Below are 24,370 nucleotides of genomic sequence, written 5' to 3'. Positions count from 1 at the left end.
CGTTGGCGACCTCCTCCTCCTCTGCCTTGTGCTTCCACTGCGGCCCCGCTGTCAGATGGGAATGCCAGCAGCATGGCGTCTACCAGCGTGCGCATGTACTCGCGCATCTTGCGATCGCGCTCCAGTGAGTGAATTAAGGACGGTACGTTGTCCTTGTAACGGGGATCCAGCAGCGTGGCCACCCAGTAATCAGCACAAGTTAGAATGTGGGCAACTCGGCGGTCGTTGTGGAGACACTGCAGCATGTAATCGCTCATGTGTGCCAGGCTGCCCAGAGGCAACGAAAGGCTGTCCTCTGTGGGAGGTGTATCGTCCGTGTCCTCTGTATCCCCCCAGCCACGCACCAGTGATGGCCATGAGCTGGCCTGGGTGCCACCCTGCTGTGAACATGGTTCCATCTCCTCCTCCAGCTCCTCCTCCTCCTCATCCTCCTCATCCTCCAGAACTGTGCCCCTGCTGGACAATTGTGTCCCTGGCGTTTGTGTGTGTAGGAACCCACCCTCGGAGCCCCTTGCGAATGACTGCCCTGAAAGCCTTGGAAATGTTACCTCTTCATCCTCCTCCTCCTCCTCATCCTGTGCCACATCCTCTTCCATCATCGCCCGAATTGTTTTTTCAAGGAGGCATAGAAGTGGGATAGTTAAGCTGAGAACGGCGTCATTGCCACTGGCCATGTTGGTGGAGTACTCAAAACAGCGCAACAAGGCACACAGGTCTCGCATGGAGGCCCAGTTATTGGTGGTGAAGTGGTGCTGTTCCGCAGAGCTACTCACGCATGCGTGCTGCAGCTGAAACTCCACTATGGCCTGCTGCTGCTCGCACAGTCTTTCCAGCATGTGCAAGGTGGAGTTCCACCTTGTGGGCACGTCACATATGAGGCGGTGAGCGGGAAGGCCGAAGTTACGCTGCAGCGCTGCCAGGCGAGCAGCAGCAGGGTGAGAACGCCGAAAGTGCGCACAAACGGCCCGCACTTTCTGCAGCAGCTCTGACATATCGGGGTTAGTTTTTAAGGAACCTCTGCACCACCAAATTCAGCACATGCGCCAGGCAAGGGATGTGCGTCAAACCGGCTAGGCCCAGAGCTGCTATGAGATTTCTCCCGTTATCGCACACCACCAGGCCGGGCTTGAGGCTCGCTGGCAGCAACCACTCATTTGTCTGCTGTTCCATGCTCCTCCACAACTCCTGCGCGGTGTGTGGTTTGTCCCCCAAACAGGCAAGTTGTAAAACTGCCTGCTGTCGTTTACCCCTGGCCGTGCTGAAGTTGGTGGTGAAGGTGTTACGCTGTCCGGATGAGGAGGCGGTAGAGGATGAGGAAGCGGAGTAGGAGGAGTTAGGAACAGGAGGCAAACTGAAGCGCCCTGCAATCCTCGGTGGTGGAAGGACATGCGCCAAATTGCTATCCGCCTCAGGCCCATCCGCCACTGCATTTACCCAGTGTGCGGTTAGGGAGATATAACGCCCCTGACCGTGCTTAATGGTCCACGTATCGGTAGTTAGGTGGACCTTGGCACAGATGGCGTTGCGCAGTGCACACCTGATTTTTTCCCCCACTTGGTTGTGCAGGGAAGGGATGGCTTGCCTGGAAAAGTAGTGGCGGCTGGGCACGACGTACTGTGGGACAGCCACCGACATAAGGTTTTTAAAACTGTGCGTCTCCACCAGACGGAATGACAGCATTTCAAAGGCCAATAATTTTGAAATGCTGGCATTCAGGGCCAGGGATCGCGGGTGGGTAGGGGGGTACTTCCTCTTCCTCTCAAGTGTTTGGGAGATGGAAAGCTGAACGCTTCCACGGGACATTGTGGAGATGGTTGTTGGTGACTCAGGTGGTGGTGTTGCTGACAGATCGTCTGTTTGCGGGGTGGCAGGTGCCGGTATCACTACAGATGTGGCTGGAGCGGCCGAGACTGCAGCAGAAGAGGAAGCAGGATGAGCCAGAGACGTTTCTTGGTTTTGAAGGTGTGTACTCCACTGCAGCTCGTGCTTTGCACTTAGATGCCTGATCATGCAGGTTGTGCTCAGGTTGAGAAGGTTTATGCCTCGCTTCAAGCTCTGATTGCACAGGGTGCAAACCACTTGTGTCCTGTCATCAGCACATTTTCTAAAGAACTTCCACGCTAGAGAACTCCTTTGAGCTGACTTTGGTGCGCTCGTTCCCTTGCTGCGTTGGGCAGTAGCGGGCGTAGTGTCTAGGGCACGACCGCTCCGCTTCTGCACCCTGCTCCCTCTTCTGCTGTGCTGGTGGCTCTGTGCGACCACCGCCTCTTCCTCCAAACCACTCAGGTCACCTGCATGACGTTCATTCCATGTGGGGTGGAGGACCTCATCGTCCTCCACATCATCTTCCACCCAGTCTTCACCCCTGCCCTCCTTGTCGGTCTCCACAATGCTGAACGCCGCAGCAGTTGGCACCTGCGTTTTGTCATCATCAGAGACGTGCTGCGATGATCCTTGCATGTACTCATCTTGAGAAATAAGTGGTTGGGCATCGCTGCACTCAATCTCTTCCACTTCTGGGGCAGGGCTAGGTGGATGGCCCTGGGAAACCCTGCTGACAGAGTCATCAAAAAGAAGAAGAGACTGCTGTATGGCTTGGGGCTCAGACTGCTTGCCTGATTTGCAAGGGGGTGAGGTGAAAGACGGTTGGACATCGGCTGCAGGTGCCAACTGTGACCTTTCTGCAGTAGACTGGGTGGGAGACAATGTGAAGGAACTGGAGGCACTGTCAGCAGCAAACCAATCTACTATCGCCTCCACTTGTTCTGGCCTCATCACTTCTAGGGGCGTATGATGCCCTACCAAATACTGATGCAGGTTCTGTCGCCTACTCACACTTGAGGAAGGTGTTTCACTTGTGCGTGTAGCTGGCACAGATCGACCACGTCCTCTCCTTGCAACAGGAGCTCTACCAGCAGCACCACGACCCAGGCCACGGCCCTTATTTGACGGTCTCCTCATATTTCTGTAATTTAAGATCTTGCCCTAGAAAGGTTTTTATTGAATAGCGGAATAGGAAATATGATCCAAAAAAGTGTATGTATCTCGCACGTACAAAACCACACTAGGCCCCAATTCAATTAGCTGCAAGTACACCATTCAAGTACACCATTTTAAGTACATTGAAGAGATATTGCAGGAAACTGAAGAGATTGAATAGATACTGCAAGAGATTGGCTTGGAGTTTGCAACTGACTCATCTGTATTTTTTGCTGGCTATTGCTTGAGAAGGGGAAAGGAATTTGGTCAGGTGTTTGCTATTTGCATTTGCTAATGAGACTAGCCCATTAAGGTGTTAGAATTGTTGCTGGGGGAGGAGCTGTGAAGGAGTGTGTATATATAGAGAAATACTAATTAGCTGGCCTAATTCAATTAGCTGCAAGTACACCATTCAAGTACACCATTTTAAGTACATTGAAGAGATATTGCAGGAGATAGTCAGGAGGTAGGCTGGAAGGTGGAAAACTAAAAAAAAAAAAAAGGTAAGATTTGTTTGACTTAAATTTACATTTTTTTTTCTCCTCTTTAAAATGGCAGACTTGGTTCAGTGCAGGAATTGTTGTGCATTTATTTCATGTTCCACTCTTTGGAGATTCGGATGCTGTCAGATCTGTAGGCAATTCTCCTTACTGCAGCAGGAAATTGCATTTTTGAAATCAGAGATATTTAAATTATCTGTTAAACAAACTCCAGCTGGGACTGCTGCAATGCCACTGCCACAGAGGACCCCCAGAAATGGCAGATGGGTTACTGTAGGTTCTGGAAGACTTAGAGTGGTGGATAGAAGACAAGTCCCACAGTCGGTGGTTCTCCAAAATTCATTTGCAGCACTCTCAGAATGTAAGGACAACATGGATATGGACTCAAGCACAGAGGGTGAGAAACCATCGACTCCTATGTCTAATGTATGCAAGACTGCAGCCAAGGACAAAAAAGATAAAGTGAAGTCTCAAAGGAAGCAGCTGTTGCTGGGTGATTCAATCATAAGAAGTGTGGAGCTTAAAGAAAATGGTTCTGTGAGATGTCTCCCTGGTGCTACTGCTAGGCGAGATAGAAGACGTATTATTAATATTGTTAAGCAAGCAAAGCAGGAAGGGGACGTGGATGTTCTTGTCCATCTAGGGACAAATGACCTGGCTTGCAATGAAATGTCAGAGGTGAAAAAATCTTTTATCACACTTGGAAATGACATACAGCATTTTGCATCCACCATTTCATTTTCTGAAGTTCTGCCTGTGCATAATGTTCAGAATGATAGGCAGAGGCGCATAAAGGAGTTCAACATATGGCTTAGTAAATGGTGTCAAGAGCAAGGATTTGGCTTTGTTTCTCATGATAGCTCTACTTGGAATAGAAAGGAACTGTACAAAAAAGATGGTTTGCACCTTTCTCTCAAAGGAACAAATGTACTTAGTGAACAACTCCAAGAATTTGCGAAAGAGTATTTAAACTAGGAAGGGGGGGCAAAAGAGTGAAAATACAAGAGTCCAATTGCCCCCCGAAACAATGCCAGAACAGGTCAGAAGCACAGAGGTTAAGAAATGATAGGCTCAGAGTCCTGTCTACAAATGCTCGCAGTTTAGGTAAAAAAATCAATGAACTTGGGTCAATAATGGAATCTGAGAATGTAGATTTAGTGGCTGTTACGGAGACATGGTTTAATGAAAGAAATGACTGGGACAACATAGGTGAGGCCAACATAGAGTCAGTTTGGGTTACGTTGCAGTTTGCTAATCATGCAGTAACTCGTGTAGGTGTGATATATAGACCACCTGGTCAAGTTAAAGAACTAGATGATCTACTAGTTGAAGAAATAGCTAAAATGACAATGAAAGGAGAAGTTATCATTATGGGAGATTTCAATCTTCCAGATATAAACTGGAAAACCAAAATAGCAAGTTCTACCAGGAGTACAGATATTCTAAATTCCCTACTGGGGTTGTCTCTGCAACAAGTGGTTGAGGAGCCAACCTGGAGGGAGGCCATTTTGGATCTGGTATTCACAAATGGGGATTCGGTATATGATGTCATTGTAGGCGAAACCTTGGGATCTAGTGATCACCAGTCAGTGTGGTTTAATATAAGAACTGTGAAAGAGTCACACCACACAAAAACAAAAGTTTTAGATTTTAGAAAAACAGACTTTTCAAAAATGAAATTAGTCATAAATGAGTCCTTATCAGACTGGAACGGATTACATGGAGTCCAGGAGAAATGGGACTACTTAAAAGGTGCATTATTGAAGGCAACAGAAAATTGCATTAGACTTGTCAGTAAAAGCAAAAAAAGGAAGAGACCACTGTGGTACTCAGCAGAAGTGGCCCAAATCATTAAAAATAAAAAGCTAGCATTTTGTAATTATAAAAAAACCCAGAGCAATGAAGATAAGGAAATCTACAAGATTAGGCAGAAAGAGGCCAAGCAAGTTATAAGAACTTCTAAAGCGCAGGCAGAAGAAAAACTAGCTCAGTCTATGAAAAAGGGGGATAAGACATTCTTCAGATATATAAATGAAAAAAGGAAATTAAAACAAGGAATAACTAAATTAAAAACAAAGGACGGAAGGTATGTAGAAGAAAATAAAGGGCTAGCTGACTGCCTTAATGAATACTTCTGTTCAGTTTTTACAGAAGAAAAAGAAGGAGAAGGACCTCCACTTGAAAGGATGACTAATGAATCATTTGATGCATGTGTCTTTACAGAGGAAGACATTCTAAGATTGCTGTCTAAAGTGAAGACAAATAAGTCACAGGGTCCTGATGGGATACACCCAAGATTATTAAAAGAGCTTAGTGGTGAGCTGGCAAAACCATTAACAGATCTATTTAACCAATCATTAGTAACAGGAGTCGTCCCGGAAGATTGGAAATTGGCAAATGTCGTGCCCATTCACAAGAAAGGTAGTAGGGAGGAATCGAGCAACTATAGACCAGTGAGTCTGACATCAATAGTAGGCAAATTAATGGAAACCCTATTAAAGGATAGGATTGTGGAACATCTTAAATCCCATGGATTGCAAGATGAAAAACAACATGGGTTTACTTCAGGGAGATCATGTCAAACAAATCTTATAGATTTTTTTGACTGGGTGACTAAAATAATAGACGGTGGAGGTGCAGTAGACATTGCATATCTAGATTTTAGTAAGGCTTTTGACACTGTCCCACATAGAAGACTTATCAATAAACTGCAGTCATTGAGCATGGACTCCCATATTGTTGAGTGGATTAGGCAGTGGCTGAGTGACAGACAACAGAGGGTTGTAGTCAATGGAGAACATTCAGAACAAGGTCATGTTACCAGTGGGGTACCTCAGGGATCTGTACTGGGACCAATTTTGTTTAATATCTTCATAAGTGATATTGCAAAAGGCCTCGATGGTAAGGTTTGTCTTTTTGCTGATGACACAAAGATATGTAACAGGGTTGATGTTCCTGGAGGGAAACGCCAAATGGAAAAGGATTTAGGAAAACTAGAAGAATGGTCAGAACTCTGGCAACTGAAATTTAATGTGGATAAGTGCAAGATAATGCACCTGGGGCGTAAAAACCCAAGGGCAGAATATAGAATATTTGACACAGTCCTGACCTCAGTATCTGAGGAAAGGGATTTAGGAGTAATTATTTCAGAAGACTTAAAGGTGGGAAGACAATGTAATAGAGCAGCACGAAATGCCAGCAGAATGCTTGGATGTATACGGAGAGGTATAAGCAGTAGAAAGAGAGAAGTGCTTATGCCGCTGTACAGAACACTGGTGAGACCTCACTTGGAGTATTGTGCGCAGTACTGGAGGCCATATCTCCAGAAGGATATAGATACTCTAGAGAGAGTTCAGAGAAGAGCTACTAAACTAGTACATGGATTGCAGGAAAAAACTTACCAGGAAAGGATAAAGGACCTTAACATGTATAGCTTGGAAGAAAGAAGAGACAGAGGGGATATGATAGAAACATTTAAATACATAAAGGGAATCAACTCGGTAAAGGAGGAGAGCATATTTAAAAGAAGAAAAACTACCACAAGAGGACACAGTTTTAAATTAGAGGGGCAAAGGTTTAAAAGTAATATGAGGAAGTATTACTTTACTGAGAGAGTAGTGGATGCATGGAATAACCTTCCTGCAGAAGTGGTAGCTGCAAATACAGTGAAGGAGTTTAAGCATGCATGGGATAGGCATAAGGCTATCCTTCATACAAGATAGGGCCAGGGACTATTCATAGGATTCAGATATATTGGGCAGACTAGATGGGCCAAATGGTTCTTATCTGCCGACACATTCTATGTTTCTATGTTTCTATGTTTCTAATTACTATTGTTTCTACCCCTAAAAGGATGGATGAGGAGTAGGAGGAGTATGGAACAGACAGCACCCTCAAATCTTCAGAAGTATGAGATGAACCTCAAAAACTTGGAAAGGTGGATCTCACACGTACCGACACAGACTATCCCGCAATTCAATTGATCCTCAAAGGTTTTTATTGAATAGCGGAATAGGAAATATGATCAAAAAAAGTGTATGTATCTCGCACGTACACCACCACACTAGGCCCCAATTACTATTGTTTGTACCCCTAAAAGGATGGTTGAGCAGTAGGAGGAGGAGTATGGAACAGGCAGCACCCTCAAATCTTCAGAAGTATGAGATGAACCCCAAAAACTTGGAAAGGTGGATCTCACACGTACCGACACAGACTATCACGCAATTTAATTGATCCCCAAAGGTTTTAATTGAATAGCGGAATAGAAAATATGATCAAAAAGAAAGTGTATGTATCTCACACGTACACCACCACACTAGGCCCCAATTACTATTGTTTGTACCCCTAAAAGGATGGTTGAGCAGTAGGAGGAGGAGTATGGAACAGGCAGCACCCTCAAATCTTCAGAAGTATGAGATTGTGTTCACTGTACCCCACAAAGATTGTGTTCACTGCACCCCACAAAGATTGTGTTCACTGCACCTCAAAAAGGATTTTGTTCACTGCACCCCACAAAGATTGTGTTCACTGCACCCTAAAAGGATTTTGTTCACTGCACCCCAAAAAGATTGTGTTCACTGTACCCCCCAAAGATTGTGTTCACTGCACCCCACAAATATTCTGTTCCCTGTACCCCACAAAGATTGTGTTCACTGCACCCCACAAAGGATACTGTTCACTGCACCCCAAAAAGATTGTGTTCACTGCACTCCAAAAAGGATGTTCACTGCACCCCAAAAAGGATTTTGTTCACTGCACCCCAAAAAGATTGTGTTCACTGCACCCCACAAAGATTGTGTTCACTGCACCCCACAAAGGATTTTGTTCACTGCACCCCCAAACGATTGTGTTCACTGTACCCCCCCAAAGATTGTGTTCACTGCACCCCACAAAGGATTTTGTTCACTGCACCCCAAAAAGATTGTGTTCACTGTACCCCCCAAAGATTGTGTTCACTGCACCCCACAAAGATTCTGTTCACTGTACCCCACAAAGATTGTGTTCACTGCACCCCACAAAGGATTTTGTTCACTGCACCCCAAAAAGATTGTGTTCACTGCACCCCAAAAAGGATGTTGTTCACTGCACCCCAAAAAGGATTTTGTTCACTGCACCCCAAAAAGATTGTGTTCACTGCACCCCACAAAGATTGTGTTCACTGCACCCCACAAAGGATTTTGTTCACTGCACCCCAAAAAGATTGTGTTCACTGTACCCCCCAAAGATTGTGTTCACTGCACCCCACAAAGGATTTTGTTCACTGCACCCCAAAAAGATTGTGTTCACTGTACCCCCCAAAGATTGTGTTCACTGCACCCCACAAATATTCTGTTCACTGTACCCCACAAAGATTGTGTTCGCTGCACCCCACAAAGGATTTTGTTCACTGCACCCCAAAAAGATTGTGTTCACTGCACCCCAAAAAGGATGTTGTTCACTGCACCCCAAAAAGGATGTTGTTCACTGCACCCCAAAAAGGATTTTGTTCACTGCACCCCAAAAATATTGTGTTCACTGCACCCCACAAAGATTGTGTTCACTGCACCCCACAAAGGATTTTGTTCACTGCACCCCAAAAAGATTGTGTTCACTGCACCCCAAAAAGGATTTTGTTCACTGCACCCCAAAAAGGATGTTGTTCACTGCACTCCAAAAAGGATTTTGTTCACTCCACCCCAAAAAGATTGTGTTCACTGCACCCCACAAAGATTGTGTTCACTGCACCCCAAAAAGGATTTTGTTCACTGCACCCCAAAAAGATTGTGTTCACTGTACCCCCCCAAAGATTGTGTTCACTGCACCCCACAAAGATTCTGTTCACTGTACCCCACAAAGATTGTGTTCACTGTACCCCACAAAGATTGTGTTCACTGCACCCCACAAAGGATTTTGTTCACTGCACCCCAAAAAGATTGTGTTCACTGCACCCCAAAAAGGATGTTGTTCACTGCACCCCAAAAAGGATGTTCACTGCACCCCAAAAAGATTGTGTTCACTGCACCCCACAAAGATTGTGTTCACTGCACCCCACAAAGGATTTTGTTCACTGCACCCCAAAAAGATTGTGTTCACTGCACCCCAAAAAGGATTTTGTTCACTGCACCCCAAAAAGGATGTTGTTCACTGCACCCCAAAAAGGATTTTGTTCACTCCACCCCAAAAAGATTGTGTTCACTGCACCCCACAAAGATTGTGTTCACTGCACCCCAAAAAGGATTTTGTTCACTGCACCCCAAAAAGATTTTGTTCACTGCACCCCAAAAAGATTGTGTTCACTGCACCCCACAAAGATTGTGTTCACTGCACCCCACAAAGGATTTTGTTCACTGCACCCCAAAAAGATTGTGTTCACTGCACCCCAAAAAGGATGTTGTTCACTGCACCCCAAAAAGGATTTTGTTCACTGCACCCCAAAAAGATTTTGTTCACTGCACCCCAAAAAGGACGTTGTTCACTGCACCCCAAAAAGATTGTGTTCACTGCAGCCCAAAAAGATTGTGTTCACTGCAGCTCACACACAGAAAAATGGATGTGGATCACTGACACCTGCCTATCTCCTATCCCACACCACACAGCAATATCGATTGTAGTTTGTAGAACACAGTTTCCCTAAAATTCAGCAGCAGCCTCTCCCTAACAGGATTGAGAAGAGATCGTAGATCGGGACTAAGTGCAGACCCCACACAGCAATACCGATTGTAGTTTGTAGAACACTCTGACCCTAAAATTCAGCAGCAGCCTCTCCCTAACAGGATTGAGAAGAGATCGTAGATCAGGATTGAGTGCAGACCCCACCCCCCACACAGCAATATCGATTGTAGTTTGTAGAAGACACTGACCCTATAATTCAGCAGACTCTATCCCTAAAATGCCTACAACTCGCCCTGCCTAAACACTCCGACCTGTCCCTCAATTCTATCCGGACACAAATGGTTTTTTCCTGCCTGTCTTTCCCTAATCAGCAGCCAGCACGTTGATGTGTGCTCTGTCCCTGATCTAAGCAGCAGAATGAAGACGCTGCGGCTGCCTGGAACTTATAAAGACTTGGTCACATGCTTCAGACGGCCAATCACAGCTACTGAGACATTTGCAGGCATGGCTGGGATGGCTTAAGGCACACCAGTTAAACGATTGTTGATTGGCTGTTGAAAGCCCGCCATGAAAAGAGCGCCAAAGCATGCAAAACCCGGAAATAAAACGACCGAACACGGATTTTTACCCGAACATACAGTAAAGTGTCCGTGTCCGTGTTCGGGTACAAAAAATCCAATTATTCGGTACGAACACGAATAATACAGTCCGTGTTCGCTCAACACTACATATGAAGCTTCGGGCACCTCCACAATAGATGTATCAAATCCCCATGGTCCCTCAAACATCTAGTGCACAGGGCAGTGTCACGTCTGCCCATTCTATGCAATCGTGCAGGAGTATAGTGAGCCCTGTGAAGTATATACAGCTGAGACAGCCTTTGTGCCACATTCAAGGAACTCGCCTGTACCGCCTGCAAAGCTTCCTCCGACTGCTCTTCCTCAAAAGATCCAACATCCCTTTCCCAGGCGGCAATCATGTGTAAAGGGTATTAATTCAGAAACGAACCCAGTAACAATGAGTAGCAGTGTGATATAAACCCTTTAAGAGAGTCCACTTCTGACATAAAGTGAAAGACAGGGGTGGGGGACTGCACCCATATGTCCACCCCTCACTGGGCTCTAACTGCGTGCCTAAGCTGCAAATAGTAAAATTTCATATATATAGGTAAATGATACGATTCCCTCAGGTCATCAAAGGACCTGAGGGTACCGTTACAAATAATATGTCTCAGGAGGGTAACACCATGCGACTGCCATCTAGCCCCATGGGGCACCTTGGCCAGTTCAGAATACCTGGAATTATTCCAGATTGGACTGAAACTAGTAAACAATACCACCTGCTGAAGCTGCTGGGCTTTGTTCCATATTTTCTGAATGAGAGCATACGTGGGAAAGAGTTTATTAGATTTTCTGTAAATTTGGGATTCCAGAAGAACAGCCAACCCACCTGGGCCCACTGTATGTGTCATAGGTAGGGCAGCGGACTCCCCCCTCCCGCATCCCATGGACCTAGCTATATGCTGCAGCTGAGATGCCAAATAGTAAAGCCACGGATTTAAGAGTGCCAGCCCCTCAAGATCTTTTGGACACTGGAGATGCTCCAGCTTGATCCTAGGGTTCTTAGACAGCCATAAAAGGGACCTAAAAATTGAATTAATGCGAAATACTCTCAGGGGTATAACCACCGGAGAGTTGTGAAGAACATATAACAACTGTGGCATAAGAATCATTTTGATTAGATTGGCCCGGCCTCCTAATGACATGCGAAGCCTGGACCAAACCCTAACCTTTTTCCAAAATTTACCCAACAAGGGGGTCACGTTAAGACCTACAAAATCTAGCAGTTTAGGAGTAATCTGTATACCCAAATATCGTAACTCCCCCGACACGGGAATTCCCGTATCGGGTGAGGACCTGCCATCAGATGACTTCTCAATAAACATCGACTTCGTCCATTTGATCAGGAGGCCAGAATAAGAGCCAAAGTCCGTAATAACAGACATCGCCTCCACCAAGGACTGGGACATGTCTCCTAATAACAGCATGGTATCATCTGCATAAAGCAGGATCTTTTCCTCCACTGTACCATACCTAAAACCCACAATCTTCTGGTTAGTTCTAATAAGGGCGGCAAGAGGCTCTATAGCCACCGCGAATAATAATGGAGATAAGGGGCATCCTTGCCTAGTGCCCCAATATAGTGAGAATGGGGAGGACACACGCCCATTTTCCCTAATAGCTGCCTCCGGTAAATAGTTGAACTCAGGAAATGTATTCCTCCCCAAACCCAAATCTATGCATGACAACCCACAGGTAGTCCCATTCCACGCTGTCAAAAGCTTTTTGTGCGTCTAAAGACAACAAAGCATGATCGCCACCATTATCTGCCGGAGATTGCAGGTTCAGATAAAGTCTACGAAGATTAATCGAGGTAGACTTCTGGGGCATAAACCCAGCATTATCTGGAGTGGACAATGGAGGCAATCACCTTATTCAAACGTAGCGCCAGCACTTTCCCCGGGGCCCTTTACTCTCATTGCGGGGCCCTTTATTACGGTCCCGCAGCGGGACCCTTTCACATGTTCTGCAGTGGGCCCCCTTCCTGCCAACTTGGGGACTCCCCACGGTGGTGGAATGCCAGGTCCCAGTTGCAAGTGTGACCTTTGCCATCCTGGAAGTTCACCCACTGGTGTCAGTAGTTTTTTTTTTTTTGGTATTTTAATTGTATTATTTTTTTATCATTTTATTTAATTTTTCTACAATGTCACTGACTATGACTCTGTCCTTTCAGAAAAGGAAGGAGCTGGTAAATTACATACTGTATTTACCGACCCCTTCCTGGCTCTCGATTGTGACCAGTGGCGGCTGGTGCTCAAAATTTTTGGGGGGGCGCAAACAGAAAAATGTAATAGGCATTGCTTTGCGGTAAAAAACGCTGTAAAAAATTGCGTGACTTTGAGGTCACAAAAGTGTGAAAGGGGCCTTCAGTAATTAAAGTATAGCGTGCCCCCTTTCAATGCACAGAGACCACTGTGCCCCCTTTCAATGCATAGAGACCAGCGTGTCCCCTTTCAATGCACAGAGACCAGCGTGCCCCCTTTCAATGCATAGAGACCAGCGTGTCCCCTTTCAATGCACAGAGACCAGCGTGCCCCCTTTCAATGCAGTGACCAGCGTGCCCCCTTTCAATGCAGAGATGCCATCATGCCCCCTTTCAATGCAGAAATGCCATCATGCCCCCTTTCAATGCAGAGATGCCAGCATGCCCCCTTTCAATGCAGATGCCATCATGCCCCCTTTCAATGCAGATGCCATCATGCCCCCTTTCAATGCAGAGATGCCAGCATGCTACCTTTCAATGCAGAGATGCCATCATGCCCCCTTTCAATGCAGAGATGTCAGCATGACCCCTTTCAATGCAGAGTAACCAGCGTAAGCGTGCCCCCCCCCCCCGCGCAAGACCAGTGCACTTACCTCCCATCTGTGTCTGTCTCCTGCCTCGCTCTGCTCTTCTTACCGACATGGGTGATGACAGTGGCCAGCCTCTGGGTGAGCTCTTGGTGTCCAGCGGCAGATCGCGGCTTCTTCAGTTCTTCGGCGTGGCGGCTTCTCTTCAGTCCTCCTGGCTCCCGCCTCCTTCCCAGCCAATGGCACGGGGTTTGCCTTTTGGCCAATCAGGAATTGCGTATCGGACGTGCTTCCTGATTGGCCAGGAGGAGGATCCGTGTGACAATAGCGAATTTTCATTCGCTATTGTCACACAATGGGTGGGGTCGGGGCACACTGCTCTGCGCCCCGGGACCACCCTTTGCATCACCCTATTAGAGCCTCTGGCTCTAATCAGGTGATGGAAAAAAAAAGCCCCATTAAGCTTCATGCGTCCGGCGCCCCTGCATGTAGATTAGGGGGCCGGACACATGGATAGGAGGAGTGGCGCCCCCTGCGCCCCCAACACACCGGCCGCCACTGATTATGACACATTCCTTGCAGCAGCCGGCAGGAGAGGGGAGGGAGCACAGTGGGGGGGAGACCAGGGGAGCACACAGGGGCCCAGAGACAGCAGAACACAAGTTAACTGGATAGGAGGAGTGGCAGGGGCAGCATACAGAGGAACCAATCTCCTCCATTTTCCTCCTGCAGCTACAGGAGGAAAAATGAGGACAGTGATTTCTCTACATGCTGCCCCCTGCCGTCCCTCCTATCTAGGTGTACAGGGGAGCCACACAGGCCCCCTGGAGCATGGGGCCGGGTTGCAATTGCAACCCCTGTAGTTACGCCCCTGATCACAGCAGACCACCACCCTGTTGTAAATGGGCCCAAAGTATATTTGTAAAAGTAACTAAAGTACGTACCTGAATCTGACTTGGTATCTGCCCGTGCCCTTCTCTATACACTATAGCAAAGCTCATAACTAAACTGCTTTATTGGGTTGATCTGTATTATATTCATACACCCTTTATGAAATGTATGAGCACGTTTACTTTCTTTCTGCCACTAAAAAGATTGACTCTCCCTCAAAGGTCTTTTTTCCTCCAAATTTAGGACCTGATTTAAATTTGGGTGGCACAGTGGTGGTGGAGTGGTTAGCACTTTCACCTAGCAGCAAAAGGGTCACTGGTTTGAATCCCAACCACAACACTACCTGCCTGGAGTTTGCATGTTCTCCCTGTGTGGGTTTCCTCCAAAACTCCAAAGACATGCTGTGGTAGGTTAGTTGGCTCCTGTCTAAATTGGCCATGGTAGGTATATGTATAAATGTCAGGGACTTTAGATTGTAAGCTCCTTGAGGGTAGGGACTGATGTGAATGTACAATGTATATGTAAAGCGCTGCGTAAATTGATGGCGCTATATAAGTACCTGAAATAAATAAATACATTTTGTTTGGGTAGTCTCTACCTACAGTAGGTGTGATGGTATTTTCTGTAATAGCAAGTCTGGTGAGCAGTTCATTAGCCTAAACACCAAAAGCGGTAGCCTAAAAAGAAAGTATACAACTGAACGTCAGGACAAACTATGATTGGTTATTAATGTACAGGTTCACTTTAAGAAGGCAAAGGTCAAAAATGTACAGCACAGGTTTCCATTTAAACTTGATGTTGGTACCTCACACAGCTAGGTTAGGTCAGAAATAATAAGGCAGGCATAGGCTATTGGTGATCATTTATCCCCTGCAAAGCATCTGAAAAGAAGAATGCACTGACAATTCCTACCAGTCTTAGGGGACAGTTAATTGAATTTGAATAGTCTGATTTTTAGGTTATCCTGTTTACCAGCTTACGTCTGTTACTGAGTAACTAAGCTTTGCTGTTCTGCTATTTACACTGTCAGTGTCCGATGGGACATGATAATCGTGTTTAGGCAAACGTTTAGCTATGTTTTTCACTGCACACTATGAATGCAGTATCAGCATAAGGGCTCAATGTTCTATATAATTCTGAGTGGCTAATCCTGACAATTATCTGTCACTAAAGCTGGCCATAGATGGAGCGATTTTCTATCCTGCAACTTGTAAAATAATCACTTAATTACCCCATCAACACAGTCAGTTTGGATGGGGGAATCCATTTCCTTAAGCCATTGTGGTCCCCAATCCCCAGGAAAACACGATTACTGCTAGCGGCTATAATAGCCACTAGTAATAATCACATGTAAACTTCAACAGTCTGGTTGTACCCAAGTTGATCAATTAATCAACTCAACTACATTCAGCCTGCCCATACATGGTTCCAATCTTGGCCGGTCTCTGCTGAACCAATCGAGATTGGAACAGCCTATGGCCAGTTTTAGAGTACATAGGATAACCAAAAAGGTGTGATGTTTGAGATGTAGTTACTGTTAGATAATTGGATAGCATGTGTGGTACAAATAACTGAACCTCAAGCTATTCAAAAAAATATGATTTTTTTTTTTCCATATCCCACATTTGATAAGATTTTTTTCGTACCACTAGTTTAAATATTTTTTAATGACTTGCTTTTTTCATGTTTGTGGAGTTCTTTGAAGGCTTCATTCATAATACACGAATGCTGTGCCATATCAAAAAAATACCTTTTTTTTTTCTTTTTGTATCTTTTGAAGACTTCAATTTATAAAAAAAAAAAAAAGTTACCTGAAACATAATTTGTGTTTTTATGAAAAGGAAATGTACACTACAGCTACCATGGTCCCCTAGGCAAAAACACATTTTGTTATCACTTAACCTCCCTGGCAGTAATCCCGAGCGTGACTCGGGGTGGATTTTTTAGTCCAGGATCGGTATCCCCGAGTCACGCTCGGGGTAGATGTGCAGAGAGCGCAGCGGTGTCTCTTACCTTCTCCTGGCGATCCAGCGATGATCTCTCATTGCTGTGACCGCCAGCCGAGATCCCCGCCGCTCGTCCGTCTGTGTGATGACTTCCTAGTTCCGTTCCCTAGGGAGGGAAATTCAAAACGTTGCACAAAACACAAACACATTTTATATTATATATATATTATATATAATATATATATATATGTAGATATATATATATATATGCACACACACACACACATATATATATATATATATATATATACCTATATACACACGTGTATATATATATATATATATATATATATATATATATATATAAAATTATATTATTGATTCGATTATAATGAATGCGTTATATATTATATTTATATATATATATATATATATAATATATAACGCATGAATTATGATCGAATCAATAATATAATTTTATTATATATATTATATAATAAAATTATATTATTGATTCGATTATAATTCATGAGTTTGTGTTTCAAATTTATCACATCTGGGATGTCTACTAGAGTCTTGTTTTGGTCAGGTATTACTAATTACTAAGAATTGTAGGCCTATAATACATAACGCCAAATTTCCATGAAAAAAATTGTACCGCTTTTGGTATATAATTCCTGACATAATCATACCGCCAGGGAGGTTAATAAAAACCTCAGCTGTGTTAACTTATGCAAAAATAAAAAATAAATCACATAGGTTTAACCATATAGCAATAGTCCCTCCAATCCCGTTCAGTTTGTGACCAAAAAGTGGCAGCTTTATGGCTAGTGGACATTTCTGTGCTGGCTGCTATACATGCGGACATGCAAACACTATCTTTCTCAGCTTCCGGGTGGAGGCACACCTTGACACCTTTGTCTTGGTTACCAGAAGACCTTCACTCAGTGCTGCTGATAACTAGGATTTAGAATTTCTGTCTTTGCCCCTCAAAATTCACATAAAAATGCACATTGATGATCCAGACATGCATGTTTATGGAGAGATCCTTGTAAATACATTTCAGCAGTTGGATCATACCTATGTCTAAATGTCTTTGACCAGCTTCAGCCAATTGAGAGCTGTAGTGTGTGGTAAAGATAATGTGGTATACATTTTAGGAACGTATTTGTGTCTTCATTGGTGTGTTGACTGCCAGTAACATGATGGTTAAAAATAAGACCCACCTATTGCAAACAAAGCAACTCTTTGCTTACAGTTTCAACTGCCTGGTCATCCACCTTTCACCCTGTGTCCTTGTTCTTGATTTGGTGGGGGTGAGACATTCCGTACTACATGTTTAGTCTCATGTTGTACAAAGAAAAGCATTGAAGAACAGAGCTTCACGCAGGTAAGCGGATCATACTTGAGAACGTTACATTTAGTCTTAAGGTTATAGAGGGAAATTTTCATTCAGAAGAATAGCAATCCTTTGGGATCAATTTTAGCTAACAAACCAGAACTAGGACACTTATCAAAATAGTGAGTTATTTTTGGATATCTGAAAATTAGAGAACTCATTGGAGGATTACAGTTGGTTGACTATAAGATCTTATCCTTGCATCAACTATTTTTAAATTGAGTGTCTTGTCTTATAGGCTCAGCTCACACAGCTAACACACCAGGATACAAAGACAATTTTTTAATAAAGTGACAGTTATTTTCAATTCGGTCCAATGAAATGTAAAAATGACAGGTCCCATGACTAAATTGGAGATACTTATTCTTGTGTGAGTTTCAGGCTCCATTAACCTCTATGCATGTTGCTTTTGGATTGTTTCAGCAGTGCTTTTCGCTGTGCTTTTTTAATGGGGGTGTTTTAGCACAATTTTGCTGCGCTTTGCGGTTTTTTCTTTGACCTTTCTTTACCTTCATTAAAGTACACCTCATGGGAGAAATATGGGGCTGCCATTAGTGGAGACCTGCTAAAAATACTAATTGTCTGGCTTTTTTTTTTTTTTTTTTAATCAATTGCTTTAATGGTTAGTGTACTAAAGCCAGTGGGTCAGTATAATAGATCCAGTAAGCAGAGTGCAGATGGGGAAAGGTCTATAAAAGTCAGAAGTCCTTAGCAGAATACTAGTTTTGGATTAGCTATTTAGAATATTAAAAGAAGAATTAACATGACACCCAGGCCGATATTTGAAAGGCGAGGTCAGCAATGACAGCCATTATTCTCTTGGATTAATGCTGGGATGAAAGTGCCAGTCTTCAAAGACTAAGAAATGCTTCTTGTGGACATGAGTGAAGTAAAACTATGGACAGATTAAAAAAATGATGTATATTAAGGGGCACATGGTGAAGGTATAATAGGTTATACTGCTTTCTTTAGGAGATTTGAACTGGCAAACAAAGGTGCAAGGACAGCCTAGTTAAAACACTTCCCAATCCCATCCTGCCTCAGTTATGTCCTAGTCCAAAGGTCTTCAAATTATGGCCCTCCAGTTGTTCAGGAACTACAATTCCCATCATGCCAAGTCATGTCTGTGAATGTCAGAGTTTTACAATGTCTCATGTGATGTGTAGTTCTGCAACAGCTGGAGGGCCATAGTTTGAGGATCCCTGTCCTAGTCGAACAGGCAACTTTTCATCTGAGAGAAGAAAAAACTTTTCTTTTTGTATTAAGATTCTTTATCTTCTAACAAGTATCTCAACTTGCTGCCGAGCCAGAAGGGGCTCATTTTGTAGCTTTCTCAGTTAGCTGATCCCCAGAATTTCCATGGAAGCCATACTCGGACCCCACTGAGAGAAAGAAGTGGGGCCAGTTTGTAATATGTCCTTGAGCACTGGATTCTTTTGAAGGCTACTTCCTAGACACTTGTGTGTAATATATGCTTTGGCTACAGAGCTTTAGGGCTCAGCAAGTGCACATACACAGCCACTTATTTATTTTAATTTATTTTCCCTCCACTGTTTGTCACTTTTTACTTTTGTGTGTGTGTTTTTTTTCTCACTAGGATAAAGGATGTGAGTCATCGGCTTACCCTGATGTCTAGGGGGAGGGTGTGTGGCCTTCTGGTTCCTTCCTCACTGCCTTCGGACGGGGTCTCTCTTCGGGAGAGCCGCTCGATCTATATTTGATGGTCTGCTTCGGCTGACCTAGAAGAATGGGGTCTGCCGGGCCTTCTGGCAAGACAGACTATTGGAACCCTATGTCCGTGTCGGGAGCCTTGTGTCTAGGGGGATCATGGAAAGGTCCTACCCCTTCTGGGGGCGGACTAAGCATAACCTTAATGCACTTTTTAGTGTGTGTTTCACATGCACATTTTTTGCTCACTCAATGGTTTTTCAGTGTTGTTTTTTGCACCCCACCGCGGATTTAAAAAAAAAAAAACTCAGCTACAGAGGGCTTTACAGGTCCAGGGCCGCAGTGCATCTATCTGATGGAATCCTGTCCCTGAAGACTCTTCAGACTCTATGGAGTGTGCCCACCAGAGGGGCAAAGACTAGTGGAAGCAGCATGTTGTGCCTTTTTCCCCTGTGTAGGAATAATAGGGCCTCTTAGGACCTCAGCTGCTGTGAGTTTGGCCCATGTGTGTGGGGAGCTTGATGCTGCTTCTATTGCTCCAGTTTTTTCAACAAACTTGTGGGGTTCTGGCTGCAAAACCATTGGTCGGACCTGCCGGTAGTAGAAAGGGAAGCTGCATAGTCCAATTTAAAGCTTTAGCTGGCCCTCTACTCATAGGCATGCGCACAGGGTGTGCCAGGTGTGCCTGGGCACACCCTAATCACCCCATGTACATTAACATTATCACTTTTTGTGCTGGCAGGAAGATGGCAAAAATCTCTCTCTTACTAGCTCTGCCATAAGAGAAGTCTTTAGGCACTTGCCTTTCAATGTGCCGGCAGGGAGATAAATGTGCTGGGGTCATATATATGTAGACACACACAAACACGTGTGTTTGAGATTTGGGGTGCACACACTAATTTAATAGGCTGCGCACACCTATGCCTCTACTGTGGCTGCATGAGCCCTATGGCCCTACTGCTCCTGCTCAAGTTTCCTCCCAGTCTCCAATGTGTGTGCCCTCTTCACATACATGCACAGCTGTCAATGCCTGTGCACCATCTCCACAATCCTCTGGATGTTTGACCGGACTCCCTGATTCCTTATAGTGACTTTAGCCACAGATGGCAAATAACCCTTTCTGCTGAATTGTCAGTTTTTGAGTACCCTTTGTGGGTGATTCCTCACTTGTATACCTAGAGTGACAAGCTGGAATTTCAGTCTCTGCCTCCACTCTGCTTTATGTTGTCAAACTTGACAGCATCCTCGCAAAGTTTGGTAAAACTCCATGTTGCCCTGGTATTGCTCCTTTTCAAGGGGTCATAGCTATTGTCTCAGAAAGGGAACATCTCCAGAAGCCAGTGATGGAACGGTCTCATCTCTTCTATTATCTGGGTCTGGTCCTGGATATGTCCCTGTCCAAGGTTTCTCTTGTCCAGGTCAATTTCCCATGTTCAGGCTCTACAGCCAGCCAACCAACCTTCCACTTTTGCATGTGGGGTTAACTAACAAACCAGGGGAAAGATTTGTCATTTTTATTTAAATTTTTTACTAGTAATGGCGGTGATCAGTGATTTTTAGTGGGAATGTATCATTGCGGGGAACAGATCAGATATCTGACTGACATTTTTGACACTTTTGGGGGACCCGTGACATTACTACAGTAATAAGATCAAAGGTTTGAATATGTCCCCAGGGGGTGCTTTCCAACTGTGTGGGGGGGGGAGGGTTGGACTTGCTGGATGAAAACAGACTCTGTGTCTCACGAAGCAAAGTACAGGTACGTCGTTTCGAGGGACAGAGCCGACCTGCCGCAGTATAAGTATGGCAGCTTGTCAGCAAGTGGTTAAAGAGGAGCTCCAGCCACCTTTAAAAAAAAAAAAAAAAGTCAGCAGTTAAAAAAGCGTAGCTGCTGACTTTTAGAAAACAGCCACTCACCAGTCCCATTGTCCAGCTGTGAGCTCCCCCCAGCTGTCTTCATCCTCCGTCCACCCTCGACAGCGCTGGCATCTTCACTATGGGCACCCAGCTGTGACAGCTTGTGCCTTCATTGCCTGGTGCCCACTGTGCAGTCACGCCAAGCTTCTAAGAAAGCTCTCATTGATCTGCCCTTTCAAGGCGATCGCTTGTTTGAGGCTATCCTGGATGACATAATTAAGGGTATCACGGGGGGGAAGAGTACCTTGCTGCCACAGTCAAGAAAAGGAAAAGAGCCTCGCCCTGCTTCTCAGCCCATAGAAAATTATTTTGTTCTTCTGGGACGGAGAATAAGGGAAATCGATCTTTAAATCTTCCCAGGGAGGTTCCAAGCAACCTTGGTCTGGTAAGCCTCGAGCTAGCTTTGCCGGACCAGCAGACAAGACTCCTTCAGCATGAAGGTCTGCCCTCATCCATTATTGGGATGGGGGGGGGACCTTCGCTGGTTTCCAGCTTCGTGGACTTCTTTGGTGAGTTTCAAGGAGATCCGCAAAATGTTTCTTTTGGGGGTACCCAGAAAGGGGAACAAAGCTTATCCTTTTCAGGTATTTTAGGTCCTGAGTCTCCTTGTGTGGATTTAATTCCTGCAAAGGTTCAGGTGATGTCTGAACTACCTAAGGTCCCCCCTATCCCTGTCCAGGGAATTGATTTAGTTAGGTCTGATTCTATTTCTGATCAGGGTGGTCATTCCTCTGCACAAACTTAAGGGACCACTGCTTTCACACCGATAGTTCTCTCTCCCTTTTACCATACAGGTTCTGAGCCTGGGGTTTTCCTCCTTCAATACAGTTCTGTTTGCACAATATTTTATATGCAGCTCATTTAGCGGGTTCGGCTCCACAGAAGGATACCAAAGTTCCTGACGAGGTCACGGGGTCCTCTGATAGACGCCGCAGGCATCCAAGGGCTATGGTAAGGCCAGTATCATCCTCGGCTAAGGCTTCTTCTGCAGTTCCTGCGAGGATCTTCCAATCATCCTACTGGCTGTAAACTTCCCTTGGCGGCTTCCTCTCAGAGAAGACCAGTTGTCCCAAGGGCTGATCTATCATCCTGCTTTACAGTCGATGGTTTTAAGGGCATAGCTATTAAAAGCCAGGTACTGAGGGATAGAGGTCTGTCTGGATCAGTTATCCCTACTATGGTGAAGGCGAGGAAGTTGTCTTCCAGCAAGATATACCATCGTACGTGGAAAGCGTACAGTTCTTGGTGTGAGCCGATTGGCGCTCATCCTCAATCCTTTTCTGTGGCTCGGATCTTAATCTTTCTTCAACTTCATCAGAAGTTGGCCTTGAGTACCATCAAGGGCCAGGTGTCTGCCCTGGCAATCTTCTTTCCGCGAACCCTAGCCACACACTCTTTAGTTCGTACTTTCATTCAGGGGGTTCGACATGTTGCTCCACCTGTACGGTCTCTTTTGCCGACATGGGATTTAAATGTAGTACTTTTGGTTCTCCAGAAATGTCCATTTGAGAATATTTGGGAGATTCCCTTGATTATGTTATCCCAGAAGGTGACATTCTTGGTGTCTATTACCTCGGCCCGCAGGATATCGAAATTGGCAGCATTATCCTGTCTCTGTCCCTATTTACTGGTCCATAGGGATAAAGTGGTTCTTCGTCCTGTCCATCCTTCCTGCCCAAGGTTGTCTCTGACTTCCATTTGAATGAGGACATTGTGTTGCCTTCCTTGTGTCCCAAGCCAGCTCATCCCAAGGAATTTGCTTTGCATACCTTGGATGTGGTTCGTGCGATTCAGGTGTATATGGCAGCTACTGAGTCCTTTCGGAGGTCAGACTTGCTTTTTGTGGTAACGGACGGACCAAGAAAAGGGCTGGCCGCTTCTTCAGCTACCATCTCTAGATGGATCAGACAGACTGTGACTCAGGCCTATTCCATTAAAGGTCAGATTCCACCTTTCCTTGTTATGGCGCATTCTACTTGGGTACTAAGTGCTTCTTGGGCCTTCTGTCATCAGGCTTCAATATCGCAAGTTTGCAAGGTGGTCACTTGGTCGTCCGTGCATACCTTCACAAAATTCTATAAGGTAGATACTTTGGCATCTGCGGATGCTTCTTTTGGCTGCAAAGTTTTGCAGGCTGCTTTTGAAGAGGGTCTGTTCCCTCTTGAGGGGTGTTTTTCGTTAAACCTTTATTATTCAGACGGGGCTCTTGTTGTGACCCGGTTAAGGCTCCTGTGTCCTGGTTAAGAGCTCTTATGTGTAGCCTTTTGGACGTCCCACTAGTTATGATTTATGGAGCGCCCTGTCTGTCAATAAAAGGAAGAGAAAATGGGATTTTTGTACTTACTGTAAAATCCATTTCTATGAGGTCATCGACGGACACAGCACCAGCCCCTCTTTGAAGTTCTCATACTTCTAATACTGCTTGCTGCTAAACTCATTACCTAGAGCAGAGAGAAGGGTTATATACCAGCTGAGGACGACCCATGGGCGTAGCCAGGTGTTTTTTGTTCTGTCTAGTCCTACTCCTGGAGGGGGCAATATAACCCACTAGGTATGATTTATGGAGCGCTGTGTCTGTTGCTGAACTAAGAGAAATGGATTTTACGGTAAGTACAAAAATCCAATTTTCTCTGATGATCATTGATGGACACAGCACCCACCCCTCTGTGGCGTTATTATTCTCCTGACACTGCTTGTAACAAAACTGAGTGGCTATAGCAGAGATAGGGTGTATACCCCCTGGGACTGCCCATGGGTGTAGCCTGAATTATTTTCTGCCTAGTGTCCCACTCCTGTAGGGGGCAGTATAAACCAATGGTTATGATTACCAGGAGTTGTGTCCATCAATGAACATCAAAGAAATGTATTTTACGGTAAGTGAAAAATTCCATTTTTTTCCAGTCTGGTCTGGACCAAAAATTGGCTTGAATACCATTAAGGTCAATCTTGGCCCTTGGGGCTTTTTTTTTTTTTAAAGACCAATCTCTGACTCCCATGAGAAGGCCTTCATACAGGGTGTTGCTCACGTTGTTCACCCTGTATGTCCCCCATTGACCCCATAGGACCCTG

General features: G+C 45.0%; 1 protein-coding gene across 1 annotated transcript in view; it reads left to right on the top strand.

Annotated features, from left to right (window-relative positions):
• The first annotated feature begins 17,555 nt into the window (after positions 1-17,555).
• The window catches only part of SERPINC1 (serpin family C member 1), a 32,636-nt gene continuing 25,821 nt past the window's right edge, over positions 17,556-24,370 (top strand). The window contains exon 1 of the mRNA XM_082265124.1: positions 17,556-17,707. The gene's annotated coding sequence lies outside the window, so the exon portion shown is untranslated. The remainder of the gene's footprint in view (positions 17,708-24,370) is intronic.

Source organism: Pelophylax lessonae (genome assembly GCF_965119305.1).
Source record: "Pelophylax lessonae genome assembly, chromosome: 8".
Classification (NCBI taxonomy): domain Eukaryota; kingdom Metazoa; phylum Chordata; class Amphibia; order Anura; family Ranidae; genus Pelophylax; species Pelophylax lessonae.
Note: the sequence above shows the minus strand (reverse complement) of the source record. Positions and strands in the feature narration are given on the sequence as shown.